The sequence below is a fragment of the Pseudochaenichthys georgianus genome, chromosome 16 (genome assembly GCF_902827115.2).
Source record: "Pseudochaenichthys georgianus chromosome 16, fPseGeo1.2, whole genome shotgun sequence".
In the NCBI taxonomy this organism is placed as follows: Eukaryota; Metazoa; Chordata; class Actinopteri; order Perciformes; family Channichthyidae; genus Pseudochaenichthys; species Pseudochaenichthys georgianus.
Window position 1 is genome coordinate 46,145,013 of NC_047518.2, and position 12,314 is coordinate 46,157,326.

General features: G+C 39.8%; 1 long non-coding RNA gene across 1 annotated transcript; it reads right to left on the reverse strand.

Annotated features, from left to right (window-relative positions):
- Positions 1–6,467: 6,467 nt before the first annotated feature.
- LOC117461437 (uncharacterized) lies at positions 6,468–10,224 on the reverse strand. Its single transcript, XR_004553697.2, has 3 exons — positions 10,123–10,224; positions 8,328–8,505; positions 6,468–6,552 (listed from the first exon to the last, which is right to left on the reverse strand). It is a non-coding gene; the product is annotated as an uncharacterized lncRNA (long non-coding RNA).
- Between the last annotated feature and the right edge of the window lie 2,090 nt (positions 10,225–12,314).

The window sequence follows — 12,314 nt, forward strand, 5'->3', positions numbered from 1 at the left end:
TTACAATTGTCATGGTTTGTTTACATTGAGCCCTTTTTCTGTGTGGTTATTCCTCTACAGATTTCGGTGACCTGACAGAGGATGCTGCACATGGGCTCAAGAGTGTCCTCAGTCGGAGGTGGCACTTCCTCAAAAGCCAACACAAACAGGCTGTACATGCGTACAGCGGTGTAGCCGCTTTGGAATGCCATGATCTTCAATTACAGCAGGACATTGAGGAGTCGGATGACAATGACTACACTAGCCCTGAGTCTGAGGAAGAAGACCTGTAAAGGTTTCTGCCAAGCAACACAGAGGCACTGGAGAGCTCTTTCACAAGGGACGTGTCACGTCCACACGCTGGCGCACGCCATAATAATGACAAAACACATTTAAAACACACTTAAAGGCCTATAAAATAAAGACATTTTAAAACACTATATATGAGAACAATATGAAACTATGCACTTGTTTCGCCCGACTGAGTTCATAATAATGTGAAAATGTGTTATATTTTGTACTTCCGTTTATTTAAAGCGCTTTGACTTGCTGATGTGTATGAAAATAAATTGCCTTGCCTTTATATTAAACTGCCTCTTATTACTCAAACAAGTGCTATACAATGGTTGTTTTCTTGTCACTGCATTTTGTCATTCGTTGATTATGAACTATTTACAATGTGAATACATTGTAAATACATACAATACAATAACATAATTCTTTATTAGTAACGTGCATAATGCAGGGTAAATACCAACACATTCTCACTCCCAACTCGTACTTCTAATTTTCTATTATTTTCTAAACCACACACTGTTATTTACTCAACAATAACACACAATTATTCTTGTGTTTATTTGTTTGATTGTATAATGTCGGACTTTTGGAGTCCGTCAGGACCGAGGGTCGGAGCAGCTCATAGTAGTTGCTTTAGATCATTTTACACCCGGAAGTAAGTATTCTCTCTTCTTTGCTTGACAAACCCCGTGATAGTCCTCAAGCTCTGTGATTGGATATTGGAGTGGCAGTGCGCAGAGCGTCCAACAGCCCTTTGAAATGGAATGGAACCACGACAGACTGTCCAAAACTGAAGTCGGACGGGTCCACCCCCTCCCCCACCCCGTCACCAGAACTACACGTGCTGTGTGTTTCGCACATAGGTTTTGCATGTTCTATAGCACGTCTCTACTGGGAATTGTAGTTTTAAAAGACGTTTTCGTATTTCCCATAATAAGAACTTGCCAGTATTAAACTGTATACATCCCTGGAGGTTTAGGGGATACGAAACACATTGGTGTTATCAAATGTAAAACATATAATTAATAAATGGGTGAATGAATATACCCACATGCCAGCTAAGGTCAGAAGAGCTTTATTTAACAGCTGGTCTCATGTCTGTGACCCCTCCTGTTGTTCATTGATGAGCCTGAAACATGCACTTGTCAAGGTTCAGAGGCACATTTTGAAAATATGGCAGAAGCCATCGATCATCTTAAGATAAGATACTTTATTGATCAGAAGCGGGGCCATTTTTTCGTTACAGCAGCATGTGTAACAGTTGGAAATATGCAGTGGTGTTTATTTAGAAATCATTTAGTATGATCACACAAATTCTATGTTTTATATTTAATAATTCTCTGTTCCTCATTTATTGGATGTTCAATACCTGACAAGGTCGGAGATTAAAAAGGTCAGAGATGAAGAACTTTGGTCGCAGGTTCCTCAACAGTGCATTACAAGACATCTATCGATATGTGTGTACCTCCACCATTAAACTGTCATATTCTGCACATTTCTTATTATATCTACATACATCTTATAAGAGTATACTACATATGTATAATATCAGTTAAAATAAGTGCTTCAACTTAGTTAACATTGCAGGAAAGTTGATTGTCAAGTTCCAAAACAAACTATGCAATATATTAAACGTTAAGCACTTTGTCAGACTTAATATTGGTCTGTAGATACCCCCAAAGCTTTTTTCTTATTTAAAAGAAGACCTTAATTTAAAGTAATCTTTAATGTTTAAATGAAGCCTATTTAGTTTGTCTGTTTTGCACATCCTCATATTAATATCTTTGGACGTCCGGCACTAAACTGTTTTATTGTAGAGATCACAACAGTATCTTCTTGATATTTTCATCTATATTTATATGATTGACCTTCTCCTTTCCCCCTATGTATGCACTCTTAATATTTGTATGTTTCATGAAATATAACATAATTCAACAAACAAATTCAATAACGTGTATTTTGTATTTTGTTATCGACACATATATTGTTTTGATATTTGTGACACCAATCTTCGGAAAAAGTGTGTTTGGTATCTGAAATAAATTAGGGTTATGCAGGTAGCGGAGAGTGGACCGGCTCCGTTTCCACGGCAACGGTGGCTGAGGATCATGGGTAATCTAGCCTTCCGCTGTCCAAAAAGACCACAAAAAAACGAGTAAAAAACCTTTGAAGCCCCTGTACTGATATTTAGAAGTTATCTACTGGCACTTCAGCGTAGCTTAGTTAACTGGAGAAAGAATAATAACACTACATTCCTCCCATCAAACACCGCATTGACTTTAAAATATCACTCTTCACTTTCAAAGCCCTCAACAACCTTGCCCCCCCCGTCGCCTCAGATGTTAGCTGAAGCGAACCTACTGCAGCCCATCAGGACAAAGCTCCAGACCTAGGGTGACAGGGCCTTCGCAGCAGCCTCCCCCACTCCCTCTCCAGCCACGTCAACATCATTCAAACAATCTCTCAAAACTCACCTTTTCACTCTTGCCTTCAACTCCTAATCAACTAACCCCTTTCCCTTATTCCACCTAGTTTAGCACTTTCTACTTTTGTTGTTATTTTTGTTTTACTTGCTTGTAAGCGCTTTGAGGACCAGGAGAAGCACTTTATAAATGTAATGTATTATTAAATTAAAATAGCCTACAAACAGTGTATTCTCAAAGGATTGAAGCATTGGCTACTTATTTCTTGATATGTTGTGCATTAAGCATTCTGTTATTAATGTTTTCAATAATGTACTATCAACTCAAGGACCGTTTGTGGGCTGCTTCTGTGTATTTCAATCAGGAGAGACTTCATTTTGTTTAAAGAACATTTATTGACACATGCCATACGTTAAATGTTAAGTCTTCGGCGATTAGACCCCGATCATGAAATGGTATATCTAAAGGGGGAAATGCAGCTGTGAGCATATAGGGAACCCCTCCGGGGTCTAGCCACTGGTGGTGATGCTGAAGATCTGGATTTGATGAGGAGATGGGATGAAGAGGGGGTGTGATGAGGTCTTTGGATTAGCTCTCCTGGCACTGGATGTGATGAAAGGAGGTGGATGAGGAGGAGGCGGGCGGAAGCATGAACACCTGAAATCACAGCTGACTGCCATTTTAAAGTTTGGCTGCAGCACAGTGATTGGCTGCTGGAGAATGAGGTGAATGTAATATGTTAAAGAAGAGAACGCCTGTGATGAGCTGATTATATGCAGCTACGGAGTGAATGTATATATACAGTATATATATTATATATATTATATATACCCCGTCTTCCTGAAAGAATTTGCGCTTAGCTTCATTTTACATCAATATGCAATTCACCTGTGAAATTAATTGCCAGTGGCCATAAAACAATGCATACAGGGATCCTTCAAGTCAAAACAATGTTAAACTGTTGCACTTTATTAATTCCATACAAACACCAAAACATTTATTGGTTTGTTTGGCAATGGGATTTGCATGGGGTGGGAATCAGGCTGCTTGCCAGGAAGGAGGCCAGGACATACCACTGAGAAAGAAAGAAAAAATAAAGGGAGGGTGAAGAAGAATTAGTGAGCAGTAATACACATTCAATTGATTTTCATTAGGCTACTGTAACATTTGTATACTGTTTTATAAACGTTTGAAGACAAGTGCAGTGTTGTATGAAGTATTTGGTATTCCACTGTATGGATGCAGCGATTAACCAATGTCACTTTTAACAGTTCAGCTACACTGAGTGTTTTTGTTCTCACTCTCTAAAAAACTACATTATGGTATGTTAAGGTTCATTACAGCAACTGTTGCTCGTTGAAAAATATGGAAAACGGGTTAATCGTGTTAACAAAGGTAAATAGGCACAGCAGCTGAACATGCCAACATGTTGTGGAAAAATCCTATAAAGCCTCTAATTATAAGTACACATTCATCCATCCTTAGTGTAATAGTTGTAAAACCCAAAGGTGATGTTTCCTCAGACTATTATCATAGCATCAAAATGTAAAATCATTGCATCCCTAGAGCCTTACAGCACAACATTTCAAGTGAATAATAACTCCTCCAACAGGCACATTGTATTCTAAGATAAGGGATAAAATAGCATTTGATAGATAACAAACAGTCTATAGATCCCCTTGGGGAAATTATATCACGATGCGTTTGTTACGTTACAATTTTATCTGCCCAATAATAGGGTACCGATATATTTCCCTTTGTTCTAGTTTACGGTTTCACCACTTGATTGTCATCACTGTTGTTAATTTACACTATCTGAAGATGAATGTCTAATCATGATTCTTTGTCCTAGTTCCTTTACATTTATGTTGTTGTTTGGTGATTATTTACTAATACTTTAGTAAGTGTGGACTTAACGCCAGAGTAGCTAACGTGAACCTGGTGTCTCTGTGGTGTAATCAAATAAATAAACTACCTAGTTTCAATTTATCGTTTAGTGTGGACTTTGCACATTTAAAATAACTTGTGTATAGCTGGTGCTACAGACAGCAGAACTTTTTGCATTTTTCTTTAACAAATGCCACCTAAGATAATGGCATGCCAACAATTACCACAAATGTACACATAGATGTAATTGTACAAAAGCCAATTAACATACCAAATGGTGCAGGGCTCCCAGTCATAAAGGTGCTCCGTCCCCCCCTGTGGTAGGCAGACAAAGACAGTGTACATCTGTATGTTATTTGAATGTTGTACTTTCACAAGTACTTATAATATATGTATTGTTCAAATAGTTTGCATATATTTAAAAAAATAGTCATGAAAAAAGACATCTGGCCGACTAGAGGGATTTACAGGATGTTTACACAAATAGCTTAATATTGTGAATTGGACAACAGCATTCCTTCAAGGTCAGATAAAGCAATTGCTATACAAATTCAGAAAAGTTATCCAACAGTAAACACTGTCATCCAGGTAATCATTATCCTACCTTTCGGTTCCTTGTCTTTATTATGTTGCGGACAGGGAACACCTCGAGATGGTTGTGAGAGCAATCTGTAATTGTATGGAATACATTATTTGCACAAATGTGCAGAACAGGTAAAGTACGTTTTGTATAGGGCTCATCTCAGAATGCACAACATGTCCACTGTGTGACATAAGCACATTTAGTGTTTCCTACTGAGCAATCACAGAAGTTTAAGAGTCTACACATGCTTTTATTCAGAAGCTTAGCTTCTCTGCCATTCCTTCGGGATGTTGCTGTGTCTGCTAATGGACTGATTACATCTTACATTGCTTTCTACTGAGTGGATATGTTTTAGTCTTATATTCATTACACTAGTACTTGGGGCTGTAGCACTATATTACATTAAGCAAGGATGTGCAAGCTTTCTATTCAATTATAAAGTATAGAAAGGTTTTAATGAATGTGACTTCAGCTTATCAGACAACATACATACAGGTTACTCTGTTGTGTCTTTGTTTTAACTCCAAAATGTGCATGTGTGCGAAACATAAATATAGCATCCATGCATAACATTTGAAGGCAAATATGAGTCCGGCCTTTAATAAATCAATGTTTGGAACGTCTACAAAAATCGCAACATTAACTTACTGATACTTATGTGGCATCTACATGTGAGTAGAATACAAGCTAAACATTCATTTCATTGTTTTGGTTCTTTTACGTGGCTGCCGCATTGGTGGGATTTGGTGTGATGGTTCCAGCATAATTTGAACCTGGTTTGGTGGTGGGTGGGTGCTGGGAGCCTGGTTTGGTGGTGGGTGGGTGCTGGGAGCCTGGTTTGGTGGTGGGTGGGTGATGGGAGCCTGGTTTGGTGGTGGGTGGGTGCTGGGAGCCTGGTTTGGTGGTGGGTGGGTGCTGGGAGCCTGGTTTGGTGGTGGGTGGGTGCTGGGAGCCTGGTTTGGTGGTGGGTGGGTGCTGGGAGCCTGGTTTGGTGGTGGGTGGGTGGGTGCTGGGAGCCTGGTTTGGTGGTGGGTGGGTGCTGGGAGCCTGGTTTGGTGGTGGGTGGGTGCTGGGAGCCTGGTTTGGTGGTGGGTGGGTGCTGGGAGCCTGGTTTGGTGGTGGGTGGGTGCTGGGAGCCTGGTTTGGTGGTGGGTGGGTGCTGGGAGCCTGGTTTGGTGGTGGGTGGGTGCTGGGAGCCTGGTTTGGTGGTGGGTGGGTGCTGGGAGCCTGGTTTGGTGGTGGAGCGGCTGTTTCCTGTGGTTGCTGGTTATGGGGGATGGGTGATGGATCACATGGCACCATCGGGCAGTTGGTTGGGTGGGTCTTGGGGTGGTGTTGGTGTGTCAGGGTGCTCCTCTTGGTCTGGGTTGAGTCGTGTCCAACCTACAAAGGGTTTGTAGTACAAATCTGTTTAAAAGCCCACATATTTATTTATTTATTTATTATGTATAATACCATAAATGTTGCATTGGTTAGTTATCTGTTCATATATAATATATTTATATACATATCCACATCTGTTTATACAACCTTTTCATTCATGCCTCCCCATATTAGTATTTCATTTTACTTTCTGTTTTATCTTATTCTATTTTATACGTATATATTTGACTTATTCCTGCATGTAAGTTTTGCACCTACGTTGTTGGACTAGTTTCTTCTTGCACTATTTTATTTCTTCTTGTACTATTTGTATGCTGCATTGTTGGAGGAGCCTGGGAGTTAAGATTGTCATTGCCAACAACTACGCTGTAGCTGTGCATATGACAACACCTTTGAACATTGAATGTTCGAAAACAGGAACATGGAATACACACACATACATTATAAAATATGAAATTAGGCCAATGTGAAAAACATGCAAACAAAGGCAACCCTAATCAACCTAAACTGTAAAAAAAAGATTGATTGAGTATGATGTCACCCACAGGTATCTGCTTGGCATCAGGGCAGAGCAGCCAGAGCAGCTGAGGGTTGTCCACAGAGCCACTGCTCAGCGCAATTTATTTGAAGAAGATACCATTTGTTCTGACTATGTGACTGTGACTCTGATTGTGGTGGAGGAGGTCCCAGAACACTTGTCCCCTCTTAATTCTTACATTCAGGGCGTCCTAGCAGTGCCAGTGGTCCACCATGCAGCATTACGAGTATCATACAGTAATTAAATGTTTACAGCAATCAATGATCGCTTCAATATTTGCAAAAGTTAATGGTATCCCCCACACTGGGTTATCATTGGAAAATGGAAGTTTGATAAGTGAACAAAATGTATTTATTTAATTTTTGGCCAGCAATATAATTAGGACTCATATGTGAGATTGTGCGAGTCACTGGCTTTACTTCTAGACTTTGCTATCCAAATGTGTAGGTGGGGAAGATGTGCTGGGTGAGGTCACTTGAGAAGACGTGTGTGGGGGCCGCAGTGTCTTCAGCGCGCTCTTTGTGCACCACAGAACGCATTGGAGACACAGTCTGGTACTTGCATCTGTTCTGCTATTGTTTACTGCTATTTCATGTTATCTTGGATTTTTGTCATCAGCTGTGGTGCGCTCCACAACTGACCATGAGTGTCAGTACTATACTGTTTCAACCATCTCCTCTGCGCTCCGATGGGGAATGCGATGGCGAGACAGTGCTGATGAAATACAAAGTGGAATTTTATTTGAGATTTGAGTTGGCTTACTTCTTTTACAATTGAAAGATGCTTATGGAATTAGTTATGGCTCACAAGCATATGCACAAATAACACTGATGGTTTGAATGTAGGATCTTTAAGAAACGTGTGATAGTAACTGAAATTAAATATGTGAGAGGCTTTATTATATGTATAATGATGCTTATAACATGTATTTCTACAATCTGGCTTCAATTCACCACCTTACCATCTGCATAGACAGTTTCCCCTGTCACCATAATCTTCTGTAAACATTTTTCAAAATATAGATTACAACTTTTGCATGGGAAGTGGCATACACCTCTTTCAAGCCCTGTTGTGTGCATACATAACAGTTATACATGAGACCCCAGCTTTTTAAAAGGACTCTTTGTTGCTTGCTTTGAAATAAACAGGACAAATCAACACCACACATTGTATAACAGATAGTTAATATATGCATGAGTGACTCGTGCAGATGGTTATTAAATAAATGCAATCTCACCTGCAACCATCAGTTTATAGATGGCCTCCACATTGTCGAGGCATGTCTTGGCTGATGTGCTCAGCTGGGCATGCATGGGCATCAAAACCTTTGTTTTATATGCCCGTGGCACCCGCTTGGTAGGGGGATACGCCAGCAGCAGCAGGGGCTTCAAGCCAAGGGCATGTAACTTTTCCAGCTGGGAAAATAATTGTTGAGAGGTCGAGAGATTAATTAGATAAATACACAAAACTGTTGTTTACATTTGAATTTATCTGCAAGCTTGCCCTGATTTTTAACTTATGAGACACTTCCTAAACTTCATACACATAATAGTTAATTTTGTTTGAAAATCATTAATCATGAATTATATTCTCATTAATGATACAATTAATAATGTGGATGTGAAGCAATACCAGTTAATTTATAATCCTCTGTCAAAGTAATAAAACTACTTTTCACACTTTTGGTGAATGAGATAATTCTGTAAACTACATACCAGAAGGGCGGCGTCATCAAGAACGTGGGACTTGGTTCTGTTTTTAGTCTTGGATGACAACCACTGCTTCTGCTGGCTTTGGAATTTGTCCATTTTCTTTTTTAGTGTCACATTTTTTGGCTGTGGATGTTCACAGAGTGGGCAGATTTGATTTCCACAGTAAATGTGTTCATTACAATTTGGGCAGGTCTTTTTTTGTGACCCTCCAGCCATTTGTAGGAGTGAGAGAAAGACAGGAGAGTGATTAACAGACAAAGTGACCGAGTGATTAAAAGAGAAAGTGAGAGAGTGATAGAAAGAGTGGCTCTTAAAAGTGCCGTTGGTTGTGTGTGTGTGTGTGTGTGTGTGTGTGTGTGTGTGTGTGTGTGTGTGTGTGTGTGTGTGTGTGTGTGTGTGGGTGTGTGTGTGTGTGTGTGTGTGTGTGTGTGTGTGTGTGTGTGTGTGTGTGTGTGTGTGTGTGTGTGTGTGTGTGTGTGTGTGTGTGTGTGTGTGTGTGTGTGTGTGTGTGTGTGTGTGTGTGTGTGTGTGTGTGTGTGTGTGTGTGTGTGTGTGTGTGTGTGTGTGTGTGTGTGGATATGTGTGTGTTGGTGATATTAAGTGTTGTAATGACGCTGTAAAACAGAAAAAAAGAAAAACATGATTAGGATTATTTAGAATAACAGTAACATCTGTGTAATACTCTATGCAATACTAATTAATCTGTGCATTACTCTATATGCAATACTAATTAATCTGAGCAATACTCTGGCATACATTATGCATTTATACTGTGCATATTGTTATATTATGCACTTGTTTTTCTTATATCTTCTACTATATATTTAAATTCTACAATGTAACAATCCCAATTTCCCACGGAGATCAATGAAGTATTTCTGATTCAGAGTGGGACATTGGGTGGCCAGTCAAATCCTCTGGAAAAACTCCAGTTCCACATTTTTGTTCCACTCCATCGCCGATGCATTAGCCACTATTAAAACTCTGTGTTGAACACTGTCTGTACAACACATGTGCAAATACATAAATGTAAACATATTTTTCAAGCACGCACTTCCACTATCCAACTTTGCCGGTGACAGCTAATGTCATTTAGCTGTATAAACTATAAATGCTATCCAGCTAAAAACGTTGACCGGAAGGCCGGAGGCTAGCTGAACGTGGCCGCTAGTTGGCCTATTGTAAAAGCTAAACACACTCCAAAACTCAAACTAATATCCAGGAATGAAACGCTATAGAGACTGTGCTGCAGTGGAATAAATAAAAGCAATATTATTTCGTGTTTTAAAGAAATAAACTCCCCTTGTTTTAGATACTTACTGTAGTCCGTTGTCAGATGAAATCGGATGAAAGTGAGGTGATTGTGGGTAAAGTGGCTACGTCACGTTGCCGTCAAGCGCGACGTAACGTTGCCGGGGTAACTACGGAATCTTCTTCTGGTTTATTGTGGTTATAATAAAAATGATTATTATTACTATTAAACAAAAAGCATTTCAAATACAGTCAGTAGCCAGTGGGGGGAGTTGTTTTCACCATCATTATCATCATTGTATATGTTTTAAATGACTAATATTGGCCTACAATACCCCTTTATTGATCACATAGGAATGTAATTAAATAACGTAAACTAAAGGGAACAATCTATTTGACACAGCTGAAGCTCAACAATTATTATGAATACAAATAAAATAAAAGAAGCCTCCCGTGAGTTACTACAGGCTATACAGTAGATTTAAAAAACGTTGTATCGAATAAAAGCTCACTGCGGGACGTTGTAGAAATGCGTGTGTGCACCACGACAAAAGAGCCTCATTCACTTTACATTGGGGTTGTTTGCGTGGTGCCGACACGCAAATGTAACAAAGTTCGTGACTCCACCACGCATTGTGGTGTTAAGAAGTCGTGGTGGAGTCACGCATTCTGGTGAGATCAGGTTGGCTGGGAGAGATATCCCGCCGTTCATTTCTATATTTCAAAAAAAGTCGGAGGAGAAACTAACTATCGCCATAGAAATCACCCGGTTTTGTATGACCAGACCCTCTTCACCTACCGGGATACAAACCGGAGGAACCAGGCATGGAGGGAGGTGGCAGAGACAGTGGGGGAAACTGGTAGGTTTTCGCCTGTTTGGGGAGTTTATATATATATTGCTCCCATAAAATCCCCGGGGGTTTTTGCTTTGTATGTCGGGGGCGGGAGATTCATGTGATTTGTTGTTGGCCGTGTTGCTTGAATAAAATCCCCAAGCTCCAGACACGCCCAGCTATTTTTGAAGCTGTAGTGTGGACGCTCCGTTACAACCTCAGACCCAGTGCCTGGATACGGGTCCAGGTACGCTGTGCGGACTGAGGCTGGAGAAAGGAGTCTTTTCTATTATGCTCCTTGGTCTTGGAATGACCTTCAATCACGCCTCAAACTGAGGGCACTTGTCTCAATAGCATGTTTTAAATGGAAGTTGTCTGAAGTCCTTACCACCAGCTGCTCTTGCAGTAATAAGTAGTGCACCGTTCTTACTGTCCTAATGTGCACAATGTAGTGACTGCTTTTTTGTCTTTTGTTTTCTTAGTTATGTTCTCTGTATTTTATATGTTTGTGTTATGTGTAACGTTGCTGCCTTCTTGGCCAGGTCAGCATTGCAAATGAGATTCTATCTCAATGCTTTTATCTGGTTAAATAAAGGTTAAATAAATAACAAATTCTTCTTCTTCTTCTTGACATGAAATTGTAAACCATAATAAATCAATTGTAAAAAACTAAAACTAATACTTCTGTAGTCTAGCTACAGCTTCTAGCAACGGTCTTCTGTTAAAGAAAGGACACTGAATGAGGCATCACAAACATGACTTGAGTCTGAACACATCAGCAGACAACAGCATTATAAAAACAAAAATACTGCATGTGGGTGCACACTCACATTCTCTGTATGAGACTAAGTTAGCTTCATCATATCAATCAGTGAATAAGTGAATAATAAAGTTTCTTTCAGGTCACTATCAGCCTGTCACTCATTATTTTCAGGGAGGGGGCGGGGCTTGGAGGAACGGAGAGGAGACGGTGATCGCGGAAGCTTTTTTCCTCCTGCCTTCACAAACTTTACACAAGTATTTATCAACTGAAAATAGCAACAGGACATTCATACTCTGCAATCCAAGACTTGATTAAATCCACCAAAAACCTGACATGGTGCTAACGCAAGTATTTTTAAAAAACATAAATCCATGTGTGTCTGAGCCGCAGCGACACGGACTGTGTCATGTGCATTTATTGTAGTCGGATTTTTTCTACACTGTGAACCGCGAGCGGCGAGCTACTGAAAAGCTGCCCGCGAGCTGCTTTTCTTTTCTTTTCTTTTTATTCATAAGTCAATTAATTTTAAGAAATGTGTACAACTGTCCATATAAAGGCAGCTATGTTTAAGTGATTTAAAGCAATATTTAGAATTTGTATTGCTTAAATACTGTTGAAGTCTCCATACTAAATTGAATAATTAAAACGAAAGTTAATATAATCAA